Genomic DNA, 21,580 nt, shown 5'->3' on the forward strand with positions numbered 1-21,580 from the left:
CATCCCTAAAAAAGTTCAAAATCAAAATTTCAAGAAAACCATGCTGGGCAAAGGAAGCCCATATTCAGGTCAGTGTGGACCTCAGGTTGCTTGTTGGTAATCCCTAATATATACAATCATTCCTTAATGGCTCTCATGTGCCAGGCTAGGCACTGTGAGGAGTTAAAGGGTGAACTTATGTGGATTCATCTATTAGCCTACATTCTAGATGGAGAAGTTTATTTATTTAGTCAATGGTTATATAGCATGTGCTATGTACCCAGTACAATTCTAAGAACTTTATAAATATCAGTTTAAATCTTTGTAACAATCTTTATTGAGTCCATTTTACAGATGGAAAAACTAAGGCTCAGAGAAGTTGTGTTATTTGCCCAAGGTCACAGAATTAGCAAATATTAGAGCCAGAATTTACATCCAGGCAGCCTAGCCCTTAGAGTCTGTGCTTTGTGAGACTATGCTACTTCTCACAAGATGTAATACAAGGTATTTTATGGCAATAACCTCACTGATGAAAGGACCATGTAATTGCCTAAAGGATCCATGCTCAGCTACAAACAACCCTGTCTAGAATTTGTTTCCTGTTGGAAGGATTTGGCTTGCTTGATATTAGGGGGAGTCCATATTTGATGTTTATTAATGAAATGAAAATGAATCTTGTTGATGTTCATTTGGGCTTTGGCAAACTAATTTATTATTTCATTTAAGTGGGGTTCACTTTAGAAAATAAGCTGAATTCATCCTAAAGTCTTTAAAAAATAAAACACACTTTGACTATTTCTTTTTGCTTTTTCATTGAATTGATTTCAGACAAGAAGCAAAATCATCTAAGATTATCTGTTAGTGTCTGTCTTAAGACAGACTCAGATTTTGTAGGACCTGAAAATTATTTGGGAGTCCTTTAAGAAAGCAAATACAATGTTAAATGTAAAAACTTAGGCGGGGTGTGACAGACATCTATTCAAATGAGGGGCTTTGTGGCTTAAGCACCACTGGTTTCAGTGAATCACTTTGGGTCTGTCACCTTTGATTCTTTGAGCATTCCAATAAAAAAGTCACAAACCCTTACTTTGCTCTTAATTTCCAATTATTTTGATTCTACAGTTATGTCTCCCCCTAACTAATTAATGTCCCCCTGATTAATAATAATTAATTGTTAATAATTATTAATTATGAAATTCTTCTTGAAAACAGAATTTAGGAAACAAATAAGGCAGGGGACAATGAAGCTTCATTCTTCAAAGCAATTTTCAGAAAAGTAGAATCAGAGATACAGCCAGTGGTCTGCAGTGTTTTGCCTGTAAACCACATAATTAAGAATGATAGGTAGATGAGACAGCAGACATATATAAAATATTATGACTCTTTGTTAAGATAAGGCCAATAAAAAATAAATAAAAGAATCAGAAATCACAATTTATGTCAATGAGTATATTATTGGAGTCACTAGATTTTCCACTGCATTCAATAAAAAAGTCCATTTTATAGGAAGAATGAAGGAACACTAGAATTGCTAATGTAGCCCAGACCTAATATAGCACTGGCTAGAGAAGTTCCAATTCAGTATATAGCTGTAGAGTGAATAAATTAATGAGTGACTGAACATGTATGTTTGAAGAGCAAGAAAAGGACAGATGGTGCTAATAGTGGTCACAAGCCTCCCCCACCAACCCTGACTTGAAACTGCATCTTTTATTTCTAATCCATTAGCCAGCAAGCTGGGGGAGGCAGTAGATATGTCCCCAGAGTCCCTCATGATAACAAATGTCTTTATGTTTATACATCTTGAGAGTCTGTGATGGAATCAGATTCACAGTCATGGGTATAATATACTTATGGGAGGAATCTTTTGAAGAACTTGAAGAAAATGCTTTTAGATGAGTGCCTTCCTTCAGGCCTGCCATATGTTTGTATTCACTCCCTCTCTGCATTCTCTGAATATGATAAACACACTTCTCTCCAAACTCAGGATGCCCTGTTCCACGGTATGTCATTCTTGGTCATTAAATAACAGGACTTGATATTAATGTTGGCTGTCTCCATCCCTCTTTAACAAAGTGTTTTCAGCCAAAGATATTAAACTAGTCAACCTCTCTTTTCCCCTGTCAGAGAAACAGCCAGCCTCCTGAAATCACAGCTCATTTATACCACGTTGGCGTGAATATTCAGACTCCATTTGTCTCCAGCTCTTAAAGACTGGTGTTAGAGTGAATGATAGACATTTTGTTTTGAATTAGCAAAAAGGAGGAGAAAAAAAAAAAAACCCCAAGTAATAAGTTTGGCCTTAAAATATCTGTTTCAGGGAAAGCAGCTCTGCTTTTTCCTCCAGTAAAAGTCGATTAAAAAAAAAAATCTAGATTTAATTTGGCATTAAGTTGGACCTGATACAGAAAATAGTAGGAAGGAAAATGTCTCAGTCTTCTCCCCCCCACCCCCCAGATTGAGCCTTTAAGCCCTACTGGAGGACTGTTCCATGGACTAGGGCAAGATGTTTGCAGCTTTGTTTTGTTGAGCATCCCAAAGCAAACTTTGGAAGTAGTTGAGTCTGTGTCCTTAAACGGTACAAATCCCATCACAGTTGGAACCTCAGACTTCTGATAGTTTTGTTTGAAAGCTAAAAAGCAGGATCATTCTTTTTCTTTTTTTTTCTCTTTACGGCATACTCACTCATGTTTTTTGGAACAGAAGTCTGGAAAGGAGTTCTAGGCAAGAACTCCTGGCACCATTGTTTGTTTTTCTCCCTGCTATCTGTACCTTGATCTTGGTTTGCCCACCCTGACAAAACCTCTTTCCATCAACAGCCATGCTGGGTAGGAATGTGTGCTTAATGGAGGTGCCTCCTAAGGCCAGGTGCAATTCCCTGGCCAAGGAAACACCATCACTTGGCCAAAGTTACAAAGTCTGCACATGGTGATGCTGGAATGTCCTGTTACCTTCCTTATCATAAAAGTTTCAAGAACTGGGAAGACCTGAGAACCCATGCTCCTTGAGTCCTCTTGATTCCTAAGCAAACTTAGGTGTTGTTCTACAGCCACTACCAGAAATCTATAGAAAACAATTTTAGTGCAAGAGTGATCCCTTCAGATTCTGCTGTAACAAGTATAGACACACTTGAACTAAACAGGAGGCTGAATACTGTGTCAAGAGTGTCCAGAGAGGCTTCTACAAAACTCAAGAGAAGATAAAGGGAAAACCCCTCTCTTTCCATACCATCTAGAGCTTCAACTGACTCCATAAATACTGGCCCACAGTGGTTATAAAAACTCCCATTTATGCTGTTCTAAAACAAGGCAAAGCCTGCTAGGTGCTTACAACTCAAAGCACTTCTTATACATGCTCATAGGAAAATTATCTTTCTCTTCATATCCTATAGCTGACTGAAGTGAATGAAATGCAGTCTGGAGGCACCTCGGCTGGCCACTGGCCACCATTCATTTGGAATACCCACCTAGGCCATTCATGGATTGCAGAGCTGTTTTCTCTTGACTTCAGAATTTCTCCCTGTTCATTTTATACAAATAGCAATTTATGTAAAATCCACTGACACAGGTACCATTAGCACTTCAGGTCCCTGAGTGAAAAATGGCATCTTTTCCCTGGCAACTTGAAGAATACCAAGAGGAAAGTACAGAAGTGGAGGGTACTTGAAGAAATCTGGTATCTCAAAGTTTATTTTTAGGAAATGGAAGGGGGTATGCAGAGAAGGAGGAAATTTACAAGCCTCTGACAGGGTCTCCTGCTAATAATCAGACAATCCAAAGAAAGATCGTGGGTTTCTGCTAGAGAAAGAGAACCAATGGAGAAATGGAGGCCTGGGGTGGGGTGGGGGAGGTGTTGGTGCATGGAGAAGCAAGGAAAAGAAATGACAGTTTAGAAAATAACAGAGAAATGAAAGAATAGTTTTCCTCCTTTTGTTTGTATCACACTAAGCAGGAGAAAAGTGGGAAATTCAGGGCTGGGGTGAAGATGGCCCAATTAGAAATTGCTTTTGATAGTGAGACCCAGAGAGGAGAAGCTTGCTATGGCCACCATGACTCAGGGCCTGGTCCATTCATGCGTCATTAGCCCCCATTCTGTCCTGTGCATAAAACAGGAAAATATCACCAAAACCTCCTTGAAGGCAGAGGAAGTGTGGGGAGACCAATGCACTATGGAAGGGGTTCAGTGCAAAGGAGGTACATTCCCCTCAACTGAGTCCTTTACTGACTGTCTGGACAAGACACTGTTCTGTGGCAGAGGAGTCCCAGTCACCAGACCTTCTGTCTCTTTGGACATTGAGGAGTCTAATACTGGACCTCCCCTACTGTCCAGTCTGATCAGCTCTGATTGTGACAGTGAAAATGGTCCTAAAGGGAAGTGCTGATGTATGATAGCCCTGGGCAAGCAGCTGGGGAGTCAAACTCATTCTCGTGGGTGGAGCTGGCTAGAGAGGAGCAAGCTCGGGCAGAGAAAGCTCCCCAGGAATGGTTTGGGGCAAAGCCCTAAAAGAGAGGACAGAAAAAGTTATAAAATAGGACCAAAGGAATAAGTGAAGAGAGAAATAGATAGACATCTGCAGTTGCTAGTACACATATTCTTACACTAGAAATGCCATTTAGATTTCTTCCTCCTGCTATTTACCAGGCAAACTTTCTACATGCAATTTCTAGTGGCATTGTTAAACCACTGCTCCTCCCCCTCTGCAATCTTTCTGGGTGGCCTCATAATTCCTATGTGTAGGTTATGATTATGAAAATTTCTATCTCTAGTTATTACCTGGGCTTCAGACTTGCATAGCCCTTGTATTCTAGACACACACCCTTGGTTGTCGCACAGGCCCTTAAACTCAGCAAGTCTCAGTCTAAACTCACTGTCCTTCCCTCTTGGCTCCCAAAAGAGTGTTCTCAGTATCTGGAGCAGGTCCATGTTATTTACTCTTTGAGGAGCGAGGTAAGTCTCCTGCCATCAGTTAATCATATTATTTTTTTTTTTCAGTCTCTGTCTCCAGCTTTGACTTATTTCCACTTTTTGGAAGTCAGGAGACAGGCAGCAAGTGAGGAGAAAGCACTACTAATAAGCATTATTTGGAGGTAGTCTTAAAGCAAATTATAGGTGCAGAGACTTGTATCTTACCTCTCCATTCATTTATTCATTTAATAAGTACTATTGAATGCTCACTATTTACAAAGCCTCCTCTAGTACTATGAAAGATGTAAAAGGCACACTTTTCAGCTTCAAAAATTATTTAATAAAACAGGGAAGTGAGAGATGTATATAAAGGACTGCAACATACTGTAGGAAAACCAAATATTCTAAGAGTGGCGTAAATGCTAAGGGAGTTCAGGAGAGGAGACTCAGAGAGCTGTCCATATGCAACAAACTAAAAATCAGCATATAGGGGAAAAAAAATGATGGGATGTTAGAGACTGAGTTGCGTTCCCACAAATTCACATGTTGAAATCTTAGCTCCGAATAACTGAGAATATAAACAAATTTGGAGATCTGGTCATCACAGAGGTGATTAAGTTAAGATGAAATCTTTAGAGCATGCATTAGTCCGATATGACTGTGGCCCTTCTAAGAAGAGCAAGATGTTGGACAGAGGGAGCACACCAAACATGTGCTGGCAGTGGGATGCTATGTGAAGACCCAGGAAAAGAGGGCCATCTGCAAGTCAAGGAGAGAAGCCTTCGAAGAAAACAAACCTGTCAACTCCTTCACCTTGAACTTCCAGCCTTTGTAACTGTGAGAAAATAAATCTCTGCTATGTAAGCCACCCGGTCTGCGGTATTTTGCTTTGGCAGCCACAGAAAACCACTTCTCCCTACTAGTGCCAGCCTTGGAAAAACTGTGAATGAGTGAAATTTCCTTTAGCTTCTCCATCCTCTACCTTCTGAAAGCTCCTCTTTCTGCTCCCCGGGTAGACCGTCTACTGGTAGAAGTTCTTCCAGGTGAGGAGGATTTGCTGAGAGTGAAGAGTACTTCCTCCTGAAATCATTGTTTGTTCAAAGGTGAGCTCCTTTACCCTGAAGACTGCCTTATCATCTCTCTATTCCCTCAAGTCAGCAACATTCTTGGGAAGTGAGAACTTCATTATTGATTGGGGACTGTTTTGCTTAATATACTATAGATGCAGGAAAAAAATTAAAATTAAAGTAAAAAAAATCATATTACAAAACAGGAAAACAATTCTTTAAAACTTGATAGATTACTTGGTAAATAAACTATGAAGGGCATAGCAGAACCCTTGGTTTCTCACAATGAATCTTTAGGTGCGAGAATTTAGACAATCAGGCAGAAAGGCTATGTAATTGCTAAGATCAGAGCCTGCTCCACCAGCAAAATCACATAAACACTACTCACAGGTAAGCAGTCAAATGTCTGCTCGTGAACCTCTGGTTGATTACCAGTCCCTATGAATTCGGCTGGACGATCTTCAAGCTTTTCAATGATTACCTGGTATAAAAGGATGGAAACTCAGTGCAGTGAATTTTAGTTAATGCACAACTATTTCAAATATTTAAGATACAATTTCTTCCTCAGGTACTGATATTAGTTAGGACCATCAAAGGGAAATAAAGCACAGATATAAATAGATATTGCATTTGCAATTGATAGTTGCATTTTAAAGAAAATTAATACAATTATTACAGAGTCATTCCCTAAATTCTTCTAAATAATGGAGGTGAGAGATGGTTTGTACAAAGCAGGGAGCACTACCAAAGCCAACAATCAAAGACCAAAGGCATTAGAACATAGCCAGGGACACTGTCTTTTCTAAGTTCACCTTCAAAACCTTCTAAACCTCAGACTCTCAAAGTCTTTTTGGACCCTTTGCTTTGCTATTGATGGTTAGGAACTTGGTTAATAGGTAAAAGAGGAGGCTCCAGAAGATTACAAATAATGATAGAATGCCCTAGTAGATAATCTAGAGGTAACTCTCTTGTACTTGAAACACAGCAACAAATATTAAATATTAGACCAAAGAAATAATGAACTGCAGCCGCAAATCACCATCGCATCCCTAACCTGCCCTAGCATGATGCAACAAGGATGCTGTGAGTATGAGTGTGGGAAGTGCAGCTCTGGGTTTTAATGTTTGCCTTTTTTGGTAGAATAATGGGGCCCACATGGACCTTAAGAACACACCTTGCTTTCCCCCATCCCATTCTTTGATTTTTGCGTTGGAAGGAAATAGAAGTTCTTGGAGTTTAGGGACTGGCTTGGAATCCCACTGTTGGGAATCAATCTTAGATTCCTAGATTCTCATTCCAGATTTCACAGGTAAAAAGCAAACCAAACAAAAACCTGCCTAGCATGGTATTGATGGTGTGTATCCATCTCAGGAAGGCTGGTTTGCAAAGTAGGGATGGGGAACCCTGAGGGGCTTGTAAATTATTCAGCTGGGCCAGGTGTTATTTCTTATTCCGTTTCTTTATTCGTGAGCAGACATTCAGGCTATCTTCAGCTCCCCTCCTTGAGCCTCTACCATCTCCTCCTATTTGTCCAAAATGCACACTTCACCTGTTCTATTGTTGTACATCTACAGCACCTTGCTCATTATTCTGGGGATGTGGGTGTTGATCTTAGGAGCCTAGTATCTAGTTGGAGTGATAAAAGATATAATTATCCTTCTAGGTTACAATGCCAGAAAGTGATAAGAGCTCCAAATCCCATTTAAATTCCTTTTCTCCTACTGTGGGCCTCATTTTGGAGGTCTTTCTTATAAAACTGCAGAAAACGGGGACAAGAAAATCTGTGAGACATCTGCTAGCTGGAGAAGTTGCTCAAGCCTGGTTTACAGTCTAGTTCCCTACAGCTCCTAGGCTTCTGCCAGCACTCAGCAGGGCATCAAGAAATTTTGTTGAGTGAGTGAACAAAACCTATGAGTTAGAGGGGGGTGATGAACTCCTCAAAACTGTAGGCCAGATTTTGTGTGTTAACTTTCATTCATTTCTGAAAGTAGTCTCTGCTCCCTTTCCCCTCCACACCCCCAAATTAAGAACCACTGCCCAAATGATCAGGATAGCACTAGTACCTGTGCGTTAAGTTGCTTCAGTCATGTCTGACTCCTTGCAATCCCATGGACTGTAGCCCTCTAGACTCTTCTGTCCATGGGATATTCCAGGCAAGAACACTGGAGTGGGTTGCCATGCCCTCTTCCAGGGGATCTTCCCTACCCAGGGATCGAACCCACAGCTCTTATGTCTCCAGCATTGGCAGTGGGGTTCTTTATCATTAGTGCCATCTGGGGAGCCCTGGCATAGCACGAGAGGATAGTGTTTAGAAGAGAACAAATCCTACGAGTAAAGTTACAAACAAATAAGGATTGGGTACCTAGTCCCAATGCTGCCACATCCAGACCTACTGCATCTATTCCGTGGCCTTTCTTTCATCATCTCTAGAATGCAGGGAAGGCATGATCCCTGACCCTCCTAACTGCAGGGCTGCTTCAAGGGCCTAAGAGTTAGTTGATGGTCTTGACCTTGGCTGTACACTACAATCACCCAAGGAGCTCTGAAAAAATGACCCAACCCTGGGGTCCTCCTTTGATCAACCTAACGAGGATTTGGGGGGTTAGGCCCCAGGCATACGTGTTTCTCAGCTGTCCCCAGTGAGTCTAAAGTGCTGGCAGGTTGCAAGTCACTGAGATAAAGACGCAAACTTCTTTTCCAAATCCTTGAGCCCTATGCACATGTAGGGTGTAGGTTGAGAGATTCCCCTCCAGGTCCTGCTCCTCTCTATGCGCTAGGAACATATCAGAGATTCGCCAGTGAACAAACGGCCACTGAACCTGGCTTCATGGCACTTACAGTACACTGTCCCCCTAGAATTGAGGTTCTCAGATTGGCTGCATATCAAAATCTTCTGGGAGAGCTTTTTGAAGAAAATATGATATGGGAAATTCCAGAGAGGTGTCCAGAAAGTTGCACATTATAAGAAGTTCCTTGCATTCAGATGCTGATGCAGATTACAGTACCCACTCCACATGTTGCTCTTGCTGTTGTTTAGTTGCTTAATCATGCCTGACTCTTGGCTACCCTGTGGACTGTGGCCCTCCAGGGTTTCCCAGGCAAGAATACTGGAATGGGTTGCCATTTCCTTCTCCAGGGATCTTCCCCACCCAGGGATTGAACCCAGGTCTCCTGCAGTGGCAGGTGGATTTTTTGCCACTGAGCCACCAGGGAAGTCCACCCCTTCCACACAGGCCTCTCATTCTTGACCCTCAGGCTTCATCAAAGGAACAGGAGACTAGAAGAAATCATGGAGTTACTTGCCTAATGAATGAACCAAGAGACTTAAACTTGTAGGGAAAAAAATCCTCAGTACCTTCCCCCAAACCCTCTGGCAGGGTCAGTACTTATTTGCCTAGTTTCCCTTTCCCTGTTCCCAATTCCCTCAGTATTTTTATTTTTAAAATTGGGAACGAATAAAGAAAAATATAAAGAAATCGGGGACCTGGGGAAATGTTTCTTTTTTGGTCTGTAGAGTCTATGTATATGTTAATGAACCATCTTGTTAGTGAGACAAAGATAGAAAGGCTTTTGAGAGAAATCATAAGGTGAATAGCACAGTGACTAAACAGAGAGTTTGTCTTCACATATACTTTTTATTTTCAGATTGAGGACGGAAGGGCCAGAAAGTTGATGAAGCTCTCATTTGCTGTTTCAAGACCATGTCCGCTACCTCACAACTTCAGATTCTTGCCTGGGTGAACCATTATTCGCTGGATCCCTCCACGCTTTTCATTCGGTGCCCAACATATAGAGACGGGCTGACCTGGCTCAGAGGCAGCTGCTGAAATTCTCTGCAGGCAAAGCTAAGTCTAGACCGGACATGGTAAGGAAGGGAACGACCCGAGATGAAGGAAGAGGGGCCGGAAGAGCGAGCAGGACGGCGTGAGGCAAATAAGCCCCGCTGCCTCGGTCGTCGCCTTCCCAGCCAGTGGCAAACGGCCAGGTGCTATTTATTGCTCCTTTGATTGAACTGTCTGCTCAGGCTTGTGGGGAAATTGGGGCTTTATATGAAAGCATTCACTAAGGGAGAATCAAGGTGTAATAAAAAGAAAGGAGGAATTTCTTTCCTTTCAATCAGCTTTCCAGTCTTTTAAGGGCAGTGATTTTCTTAAAACCCTCAGGAAACCTCTAGGTAAAGCCATTCAGTAGCATGAGGAGCAGGACCTAGCACCTTCCTGGGTTACACAAATGGAAAAATATTGACTGTACATACTTGCAAAAAGTGGTTATGCTTCTTTAAAATTCCTAACACAAGTGTTCACAGAAAGATGCCATATTCCAAAAGGATACCAAGCGGTCGGATAAAGGAGAGTATCTCAAATGATAACTTATTATAACAGGGAGTTAGTGAAAAGGTTCAATTAGAGATCCTTTATAAAAAAAGAATAACTTCATGGAGTCAACAAGAAGAACCGGGTTTTCATTAATTTAGATATTGCCTTGTGGAGTTGAGTTAGGATCCTTTGATTTCAACATTAATATTTATATTAAAAAATCCCCCATGACACTTTTGTAATATGCTCTGCTCTCCTCATGGAGACTCTGATAACTACTGTGTGTTAAGGGTTTTTAGTGCCAGGCCCTGTGCTAAACTTCTTTCATACATCTATCTCATTTATCACTACAACAACTAATGAGATACATGTTCTTAACCTAGGAGAAGCCCTGAGAAATTTGTTGTGTTTAACACATTGGCCCAAATTCACCCAGCTAGTAAGTAATGAAGCCAGTATTCAAATCCGGGGCAGACCCAGCCTGACAGGTATATGAGAAGGATACATGCCCACATTCATTTACAGATTGAGTGAGTTCTCTAAGCCAGAACTGGACACATAGTGAGGAGCAAGGACTCTGCTCTCATGGGAGTTATATTCCGGTGGAGTACAGATAGCACGCATATTTCCAATAGTGAGCAAATAAAAGAGCCTAACGTGATAGAGGGCCGCTGAATGTTGGATGGTGAGAGATGGTCTCTCTGAAGAGTAGATACCTAGGCTGAAAATATACTTCTAGTTTAAGGAGTCACTCATGTGAAGAGTGTTTCTGGAAGAGCCTTTGAGAATCCTGGTGGGAGGTAGAGGGTTTTATGAGATGACTGTGTGTTCTGTGATCATGAAACTCTTCCAAGCTGTTCAGTCCATATGGGATTCAGGCTTATCTGTCCATTAGCAGAATATACAATGCTGAAAGATGTGCTGAACAGAAAGGGACTTACCAAAAAAAAAAAAAAAAAATTGTCAGAGCACCACCTTTGCCCGAAAGCATGAGGATGGTAAAGGTGCTGGTCATCTGTCTCTAACCATCAGGGAGCATGCCAGGGATACCTGTGCATCCAATGCCCAGGACAATAGACACCCCCCTGCACTCCTGTTAATTTGGTAAACTTGAAGACAGCTGCCTTCTGTGGGTTTCCATGAGCTCCTTTCAGTCTTGTGCATTGGAGAATAAGGCAGAATATTTCTTAATAATAAAAGAATGAAACACTACAGGATATAATCCTTGGAATGGGAAAGGAATGGTAAGAAGCTATTTCAGACTTAGCTGGCAGGAAGTCACATAATTTGTGGGAATGGAAATTAAAATAAAATTTTTAAAAATAGATCTATGGGTTTTAGTTAAAATGTGCCAGTAACAATAAAACATTAATAATTGTCTCTTGTGAATTGTCTCTGTTTTACATTTATAGTTGAATATGGGACCTAGGAGTATTTTGGAAGAGAAGAAATATGTGATCTCAGGGAATTTGGGTCACTTAAGTAAATACTAATGAGTGAGTTGACCTTGACCAAGTTATTTAAGTACTCTTGGCCCCTCAATTCTTTCATCTGTAACACGAAGCATTTGGAATAGATTTTTAAAGATCTCTCCAATTCAGAAGGTTTTCATATAATTTTATGGTTTTTTAAGGGAAAAAAAAATAATGTGTATATCTCAGTATCTATGAATGACCTTGTTATGGCTGGGAATAAAACAAGCTCAATCAAGTTCAGCATCGAAGGGGGTTCCCAGAGAAAAGAATTGCTTTTCAGGGACCACCTACACCACCCCTTCTCCATTATTTCTAAAAGATGAATGTATCTTACAGTTCTGGGAGAATCTATTGAACACCTACTATGTGCAAGGTATTTGGTATTTGTTATCTAATTAACCTTCAAAAGAAAACTGAAAATAGTTGTTTTAGTATCTTATTTCAAAGTAAGAATACAGATTCAGATTCATTGTCACATAGTTAACATGTATCAGAGTTAAAATTGCAGCCCAGACTTGTTCAACTTCAAAGCTCTTTCTAGGACTGAACACTTGGAGTGGAGTGGAAAGGACAAGAGTAAATAAGAGAATAAGAAACAATGTTTTTGAAAAGCATAGCAGAGTTTTCTGCAGTATTATGGTGTTGCAGCCATGAAATTAAAAGACTTACTTTTAATTAAAAGCCTTTCCAAGGCTTACTCCTTGGAAGGAAAGTTATGATCAACCTAGATAGCATATTAAAAAGCAGAGACATTACTTTGCCAACAAAGGTCCGTCTGGTCAAGGCTTTTTTTTTCCAGTGGTCATGTATGGATGTGAGAGTTGGACTGTGAGGAAAGCAGATGCTTTTGAACTGTGGTGTTGGAGAAGACTCTTGAGAGTCCCTTGGACTGCAAGGAGATCCAATCAGTCCATTCTAGAGGAGATCAGTCCTGGGTGTTCATTGGAAGGACTGATGTTGAAGCTGAAACTCCAATACTTTGGCCACCTCATGAGAAGAGTCGACTCTTTGGAAAAGACCCTGATGCTGGGAGGGATTGGGGGCAGGAGGAGAAGGGGACCACAGAGGATGAGATGGCTGGATGGCATCATTGACTCGATGGCATGAGTTTGAGTAAACTCTGGGAGTTGGTGATGGACAGGGAGGCCTGGCGTGTTGCTATTCATGGGGTTTCAAAGAGTCGGACATGACTGAGCGACTGAACTGAAGGGAACTGATGGCACTGAGCAGGAAAAACTCAAAAGCACAAGAAAGGAAGAACGACTCTGGAGCTGATGCACCTACTGCTTAATTGTGGTGGAAGTTACACAACTATCTGTATTTGTCAAAACTTACAGAAATGGACATTAAGAGGAGTAAATTTTTACCACATATAAATTATACTTTGATTAAAAAACGCAAGCAAGAAAAAAAATGAGGAAAGCGTCTTGGGATATAGTCTCAGACCTTAGGCGAGTTCATCCGTGGAGAAGGGGCAAACTTCAAGTCAATGGAATTGTAGGAAATGGCAGATGGATTTCAAATTCAACTAAAGGGAATTTCCCCAATTCTATCAAACCACAAGAAGATAGAATAACTCAGTCTGGAGGAAAGTAACATCACCTAACACCTCAATTGGATACCCATATGGAAGAAAAGAAAATCAAATCTTGACTCCTATTTAATATCATATATCATATGCCCTCTCCTCCAATGCCAGATTGATTATAGATCTAAATGTGAAAACTTACACATTAAAGCCCTCAGAAAAAAGAAGATACCTCCATGATTTTGGGACAGGCAAAGATTTTGTAAATAGGGTATATAAAAGAATAAAATTGATAAACTGTACTGCATCAAAATTAAGAACCATAAAGAGAGTGAAAGGCAAACCACAGATTAAGAAAATACATGTTAGCAAAACCTACATCTGACAAAGGACTTGTATTTAAATATACAAAGAATTTCCACAAATCAATAAAAAATATGACTCTATAAAAAATAAGTAAAGACTCTAATGGGCACTTCACAAAAAGGATATTAAAATGGCAGTAAACATATGAAAAGTGCTTAATTTCATTAATCATTAGAAAATTCTAATTCAAATTACACACTACTAGAATAGCTAAAGTTGAGAAGACTGGCAATTCAAAGTTTCAGTGAGCAACTGTAACTCTTATGCACTGCTGTGGGAATGTCAATTGGAATAATAACTGAGGTAAAATATTTGGCAGTATCTGCTAAAGCTGAATATTGATCCAACTGGTGGCCCGGAAATCTTACTCCTAGGTATATAGATGACAAAGATCCATGCATATATTCATCAGAAAACATGAACTAGAATGCTCATACCAGCACTATTCAAAACAGCCACAAAGAGGAAATCACCTCTGTGTCTATCAACAGTAATATGAATAAACTGTGGTTGGCAAACAACAAAATGCTGTGTTGCAAGCTAGAATAATATAATAATCACTCACATAATGAATTTCAGAAACATAATTTTAAATCACAGAGATTGGACAACCCTCTCCCCCAAATTCTATAGGATTACATTATGATAAAATTCAACAAAAACAAACAAAACAAACTATCAAACAAAACGGTCACTAGGTGTCAAAAATCAAGGTGATGGTTATCCTGGGACAGTGGGGGAGGGGCAGGGAGGAGGCATGACTGTGGGAGGGGGCATGAGGCAGGTCCTGGGGTGCTCAGTAATGTTCTGTTGCTTGATCTGGGTGCTGAATACATCACTTCGCTCATTCTGTGAAAATTAACCATGCTGTATAGTTATGATATGTGTGCTTTTCCGTATGCTACACATCAATAAAAAGATTGTTTTAATACCATGTGAATAGAAAAATGTGAAGCCTCAATCTGGAAATATGACAACTGACAACTGAAGGGAATTTATGAGCTCAAAATATATAAAATTATGAAAATTTAATATTCCCAGTCATATATTACTATATATTAGAGTAGGAAAATAAAATAATAAAAAGAAAGACAAATAATGAGAGAAAACAAAAAGATAATACAAATGAATGTACTCTGCAGGGGGAAAATCGCAGTCGGGAAGGCTGGGATCAATTTGGCCAGTTATTTCTAAATTAAAAGTCAACACTGGATTATTTACCAATGACTTAGTGAACTTTCCACATATATATTTTGGCTTACTATATCTTAGAAGGGAAATATTGAATGTTTTTGCAAGTGGCCCATACCAAAGCAATTCAAATACAGGGACTACTGTCATCCTAAGATGCTGTGAAACCTCGCAGTGCATTCAGACCTTGCTCACTAACCCACAGTGTCTCCTCTTCACTTCCCACCACTGCTCTTCCCCAGTCTATCTCCAGGGCCTTACGTGTGCCTTAAGTTCCTGCACAAAGTTTCCTCTTTACTTGTTTCAACTGTTTGTTTCCATTTAAGTTTTTGCCTGTGTATCTTGAGTAACACTTGCCTATAGTACGCTTGTATTTCAGTGTAAATTCTTATGCCTGTGGGAGAATCTCTTGTTTTTTGCAGGGTGCATTTTTCATATTCTTATGAGATTATGCATATGGATATACAGAGATATTTGTATAAACTAGTAGATAAGAGGGGCAACATGTATCAACAGAATACTATGTTAGGAATTTAGCTACCAAGCAGACTAAATAAAGCAAGAGACTAAGGAAATTGCTCTTATAATTCAAGAAAAAGTCAATTATCCAATGAAAGTAAAAATTGTCTTGGCATTCTGCAACAAACAGTTTCACTGGATTGCTAACAAAGCTTTACAATATTCAGTTGGGTTGGAAATGTCTTTCCCTTAAAAGCAGCATGGAATTGTGAAAGAAGACAGGCTGTGAGGTCGTAAGAGAGATATATGAGCTTAGATATCAATTACTTTTTTTTGCTAGTGGTAAAAAATTCGCCTGCCAGTGCAGGAGACATAAGAGATGTGGGTTCAATCCCTGGGCTGCGAAGATCCACTGGAAAAGGGCATGGCAGCCACCCACTCCAGTATCCTTGCCTGGAGAATTCCATGGACAGAGGAGCTTGGTGGGCTATAGTCCATAGGGTCCCAAAGAGTTGGACACGACTTAAGCAACTTAGCACGCATGCACAGCAGATTCTGTTTTAAAATGAGGATAATAATAACTGCTTTGAAGGGCTTTTACTCATCTCTGCCTATGTAGTACTTTGCTAATGCTGCTATGGAAGCATTGCCACAGTGGGCTGTCATCTTATGAGCATGGGCTTCTTTTAATCTATTTTATTTTTTACAATGAAAAGAATTGGAGTATAATTGCCTTGCAGTTTTGTGTTCGTTTCTCCCGTGCAACCATGTAAACCAGCTCTATGTGTACATATATCCCCTTCCTCTTGAGCCTGCCTCCCACCTAGTTCTCATCCCACCCTCTAGGTCATCACAGAGCATCAAGCTGAGCTCCCTTTGCATTACAGCTGCTTCCCACTTGCTATTAATAATCTGTTTTACAGATGATAGTGTATATATGAGCATGAGCATCTTGATGGCAAGGAATGTCCTTACTCATAATTCTGTCCCAAGCATTTAGTAAATTCCATGACATGTAACACTCTGTAGAAGTTCACTGGTGAGTGAGTGAGTGAATAAGATAACATATAAGGTGTCCGTTACTGAACCTAGAATGCTATAGGCTCCCAATGAATATCACCCCTTTCTTTTCCTCCTCCTTTTGTTATTCTCTATCTGGAAAGGAGAATGAATCAACCCTTAGCTTATTTTTATTAGATGGCCAGGAATAGCCAAGGTAGCCAAGGAAGTTTTTCTGAATTCCCCTTCAAATTTCATGGGAAGACAAAGAAATAGTTTGTATTTGTGTTCACAGAGGAGCCAATTTTGTACAAGTATGAAGATGAAAACAATTCTTATTTGAGCAGAACAAGGTCACAAAAGAAGGGCTTTGATATCATAAAATGGTTCCTATTTGCTGCAGCCTTTCCTTTTTTTTTCTTGGACAATTTTTGAATAGGAATAATCCATGATGTTATTTGCATTGGCCAAGATTTTTCAATTGTTAATAGAAGAATAAGGGTAAATTTTTAGAGGCAAGATAATTTCTGATCAGAGAAGCCTTAAGAATGTGTCCGTGGCAGGGTGAGGGTTAGATGTTTATTTTTAAGCTTTATGAAAAGTTCTCTACTTGTCTAAAGCAAGCAGGAAAGCGAAAGTAATTTATGGTATTATGAAATTTCTGAGCTTCTCATGGGAAAGTAGCTGACGTCAGTGTTTGATAAGCTTCCTGTGACTACAAATATATGAGACATTAATTCCTAAGAAAAATGCAATCTTTCTCTTTACAGAATCATGGTGTGCCTGCACCTGGCATTTTGTTTAACTGCCTCCCATCAGGAAAAACCTAATGTAGATATTTTTAGAAGTCCAAAGATTGTGGAGAGGCAATGGCCCTTGTTTTTGTCACCATCATCATCATAAACATCAGCATCACCACCACCATTATTATCATTATAAAAAGCACTGGTGTTTGTTTATATTATTTGTAAGACACTCTTAAATACTTGGGCTCTCATGAGTAATAATAAATGGTACACTTAATTTTTACATATATTAAAATCTCCAAATCATACAGTCTTCATAGTACTCATCTGCCTATGTGGTTACATGTGGCTTCTTTATTTTTCAATTGAGTATATTTTATTTATCAGGTATTACTTTATTTTTAAAAAAGTTTTATTAAGATATAGTTCACAGACCACACAATTCATGTCAGAGAATGTATCTGTTTAAGTGTGTAAATCAGTAGTTTTAGTACATTCAGATTTGTGCAATCATCACCACAATCTTAGCCATCTCCCCACCCACCATAATATCCCCTATATCTTCCAGCCCTAAGTGATCACTAAAAACTATATTTTGTTTCTATAAAGTTCTCTGTTGTGAACATTTCATATGAATAGAACCATATAATATGGGGTCTTTTGTGACTAAGTTATTTCACTTGGCACAATGTTTTCAAGGTTCATCCATATGGTAGCATGTATCAGTATTTCATTCTTTTTTATGGCCAAATAATATTCCACTGTATGGATACATCACAATTTACTTATCCATTTTGTTTGTTGATGGATGTTTTGTTATTTGCTTACTTTGCCTATTGTGAATAATGTTGGTATAAACATTTGTGTACAAGTTTTTGCACAGACATCTATTCTCATTTCTCTTGGGCATATACCTGGGAGTGGAATTGCAGGGTCATATGGTAATTCTATGTTTAATTGTTTGAGGGACTACAAGACATTTTTCCAAAGTGGCTGCACCATTTGATATTCCTACCAGTAAGGCTCTGTTTTTCCATCATCCTTGCTATGCAAGGTGAATAACTTGTAAATATTTGCTGTGCAGTAAACTTCAGGCATATAGAATAAGTTTGATAACTGTAAGTTTAGTTACAATTCATTAAGTCAAACCCATTAGTTCCAATAGACTCTCAGTTTATTAACAATCTCAGTACTCAGGCATTTTGGATATTCACAAAGAAGCAGCGCCCAATTCAGTACTTTCTGGTTGAGACTACAGGTAATCAAAGCAATTGGATTATTTATTCAATTTAGTCAGCTCAGTGGAAAATTTGGGCACACTTTATTGATTTAGTGAACCAATATTCTTGTTTCTATTATATAATATGTACTTTGTTTAAAGTATTCTTAAAACTTTTACTAGTGTTAGCTTTTACTGCTGATTAAAATTCAAGGACTACATACTATATATTTTTTGTATGGCTGGTTGCTCAAGATGAGCAAAGCCACAAAGCAAAATAACACCGAGAGTAGAATGAACCTGTTCCTCTTCTCTACGCTGTAATCAGCTAGCACTGCCCACCATTTTCCTTCACTCCAGGGTAGTATGCCAAGACCTGATTCAGAACCTTAAGCGCAAAAGTCTGACCAGGAATGTGAACAGTGGTAGGATTGAGGGCTTACAACCTAGAATCACCTTGTGCTACCCATGTAACAAAGACAAAACCATCCATGTGCGTAGCCTTGAAAAAAATGTGCTGGTTGATGTCATCCCTCAGCATTTAAAAATATCAGTCTCTGCATAATTTATTTGCACATTTAACTCAAAGAGTAGACAGTGAAGGCTGCAATCCCATGGATGAGATAGAGGGGCCTTTGCACTAGAAGACTGGTGTAACATCACGCTCACTCTGTCTCTGTGCATCATCACCCCCCATTTATCAGTCTGTGATTGTCTTGGAAACTGTGGACATCAGCAAACACAGCAAAATAACAATGCACAGGGGACCATTTTGTGCACAGGGCCCTGGGAAGGGCCAGTGGAATTCCTCTGATCAGTTGCCTTTTGACTTTTTCCCATAGACCTTGTTTTCGCACTGAAATGTCTGGAATGCTTGGTAGGGATGAAGTGGTTGGTCACAAGGCAATTATGCTTCTGTCATCAGTGGGATCAGTCATTTGGGGACTGATTTCCAAGTGACTAGTAGTATCATCAATGGACTAAGAATACAAACGAAAGCAATTTTATAGTAAACAGAGCTTTCATATTCCTTTCCCCAAATGATTTTCATGTCAACCCCGGATATCAGTAAGATAAATATTATTGGAAACATTTTATAAACAGGACCTAGAGAGTTCTGGAGAAGTTAAATGGTTTGTCCAAGGCCTCTCAGCTAGTGGTGAGTAGATATGGGTTCCCAGATCTTTTCTCTTTGTAGAACACTACTTTGCCTCTAGTTGGTTACTTAACAACCAAGTTCAAGCTGTTGTTTTTTATTTTAAGACAAATCAATCACTATATTTGTTTTTAGGGGACAGATAAATCCATTGATTTGATTCCCAACTACTATCATGGGATAAGATTTTTCAAAACAACAATCCTGAGAACTGATTCTTTGTGACCCTTAACATTTGCACTGTCTTTGCAGTAATGACATGGTGCAAGGAGTGCTACAATCGATAAATCCTTCAAGTAACCATCTTAACCTCAAAGCACTTGAACATCAAAATAGATCTGTCAAGGTATGGAGGCCCACCAGAGGCTTCCCACATGAATTCTCAATCACAGCATCATTACCTGTGACGTGTCATCAGAAATCTGAGGTTACATGTGATTTACTCTTTATTAAAACACTGGGAAAGAGTCAAGGTTATCTCTGTACACCTGCCTCTCACTCAGTTGCATTCTTGGAATCTTTCTCGGGTGGAAGAAAAGGGCTTCTTATGTGTGTTCCTGAGAGTGAGACTTCGCTGTGGATATCATTCCTCACACATGAAACAAGGAGAAAAATATTTCAAGATCTGCTCATCTTCTATTCCTATATCATGACACAAAACATCAGCCCCGTTTGAGATTCTATTTCTAGTTATGAAGTGGAAACTGCTAAGGATGAGGCAGAGACAGACTGACAAGATCTCTGCCCTTACTGAGCTAACTCCCTAGTGAGAAAAGTAAAAATATATTAAGCTATTTTTCACTTTTTTGTTATTTTTTTGGCTTGAGTTCTTGAAAAAAATTTTGTGATTAGGAACCCTTAACATATGATCTACTTTCTTAACGTCTTCACTTCTATATCCCCAGCACTTTGTGGAGTTCTGAGTACATGTTAGTTTCTCAGTAAATATGTGTGATGTCTCTAGATGTTCCAACTTTTCTAATTCTTGACTTATTATCCAGGGTCATTCTTTCTGGGACCAGATTAAAAGTGGATACAAATAGGACAATAAGAATCTCACTGAAGCCTGTTATTAACAATTTTATTGGCAATTATATTAGATGGTTGATGGTTGTGTGGACAATACCTCAGCTTCAATCTTTTATGGCCACAAACTTAAACCCAGGCTGATCTCTTAAAAAAAAAAACAAAAACACTGTGTGTGATTAAACAAATGGAGCATGGAGTGAAGATACAGATGGATCAATAAAATCCATTTTCACCTTAATACAATATTTCAAATTTAACATTCTATAGTAAATTTATCTCTAAAGAACAGCATTTTTTAAACAGCAGTGTCTAATCATATGCCAACAAAATTACCAACAGAAGCCTCATCAGGGACAGCATTTATAGCTGAGTTCATTGAATTAAATGAAAGAGACAAATTAGTTCAATAAAATCTTCTGGGCAACTGCCACCACCAAATAATTTCATACTGGGCAGCTCTCTGTCTTTTGAAATGGCAATTCTGGCATTACAAAGGCACATAACGACTGAATAGAGCTGACATGTATGTAACACGTACCTTGCAGCTTTATAAAGAAAATGCACTTTTCAGGGAAAACAATTCTTACATGTTTGGAACATAAAATGAGATTGTGAGAAATCACTGCTAAAGAATGAAAAACAAATGTCTGTGAATAATTCAAAACAACTAAGCTTGCATACAAATGCCATCCAAGAACTTTGGATAGAATTACAAATACATTATATGAAATATACTAGAAATGTGAGAGGAAAACATTAATTTAGCCAGGATTTAAATGGCATTGAGGCTGCGTAGATACTTAAGCTGCTCGGGTAGTGTTTTTCCTCTCTCTTTCTCTGAGCCCTTTCATTTCCTGATGTATCTCAAAAGGAAAAGCTCAGAGACAAAAATAAAAACTGTCCTTATTATGTTTTTAGGCTATTTGAATCCAAAGGGGGGAAATCTAGGACAGCAGAGAGATCATAAGTTCCTTGAGTGAGGAGTAACATTTTTATCACTTTACATCCCCACAGCAACTTGTTTAGTAATCATCAATTATTTCAGAGAAGGCAATGGCAACCCACTCCGGTACTCTTGCCTGGAAAATCCCATGGACGGAGAAGCCTGGTAGGCTGCAGTCCATGGGGTTGCTAAGGGTCGGACA

At 39.3% G+C, this 21,580-nt stretch overlaps 1 protein-coding gene across 6 annotated transcripts in view; it reads right to left on the minus strand.

Moving 5' to 3' along the window:
- The window catches only part of CALD1 (caldesmon 1), a 227,327-nt gene that overhangs the window by 121,021 nt on the left and 84,726 nt on the right, over positions 1 to 21,580 (minus strand). For 2 of the 6 annotated variants that reach the window (XM_070465543.1, XM_070465539.1), the window contains exon 3: positions 6,340 to 6,432. The exons of the other annotated variants lie outside the window; for them this stretch is intronic. The gene's annotated coding sequence lies outside the window, so the exon portion shown is untranslated. The remainder of the gene's footprint in view (positions 1 to 6,339; positions 6,433 to 21,580) is intronic. 6 annotated transcript variants of the gene reach the window in all.

The sequence above is a fragment of the Odocoileus virginianus genome, chromosome 1 (assembly GCF_023699985.2).
Source record: "Odocoileus virginianus isolate 20LAN1187 ecotype Illinois chromosome 1, Ovbor_1.2, whole genome shotgun sequence".
Classification (NCBI taxonomy): domain Eukaryota; kingdom Metazoa; phylum Chordata; class Mammalia; order Artiodactyla; family Cervidae; genus Odocoileus; species Odocoileus virginianus.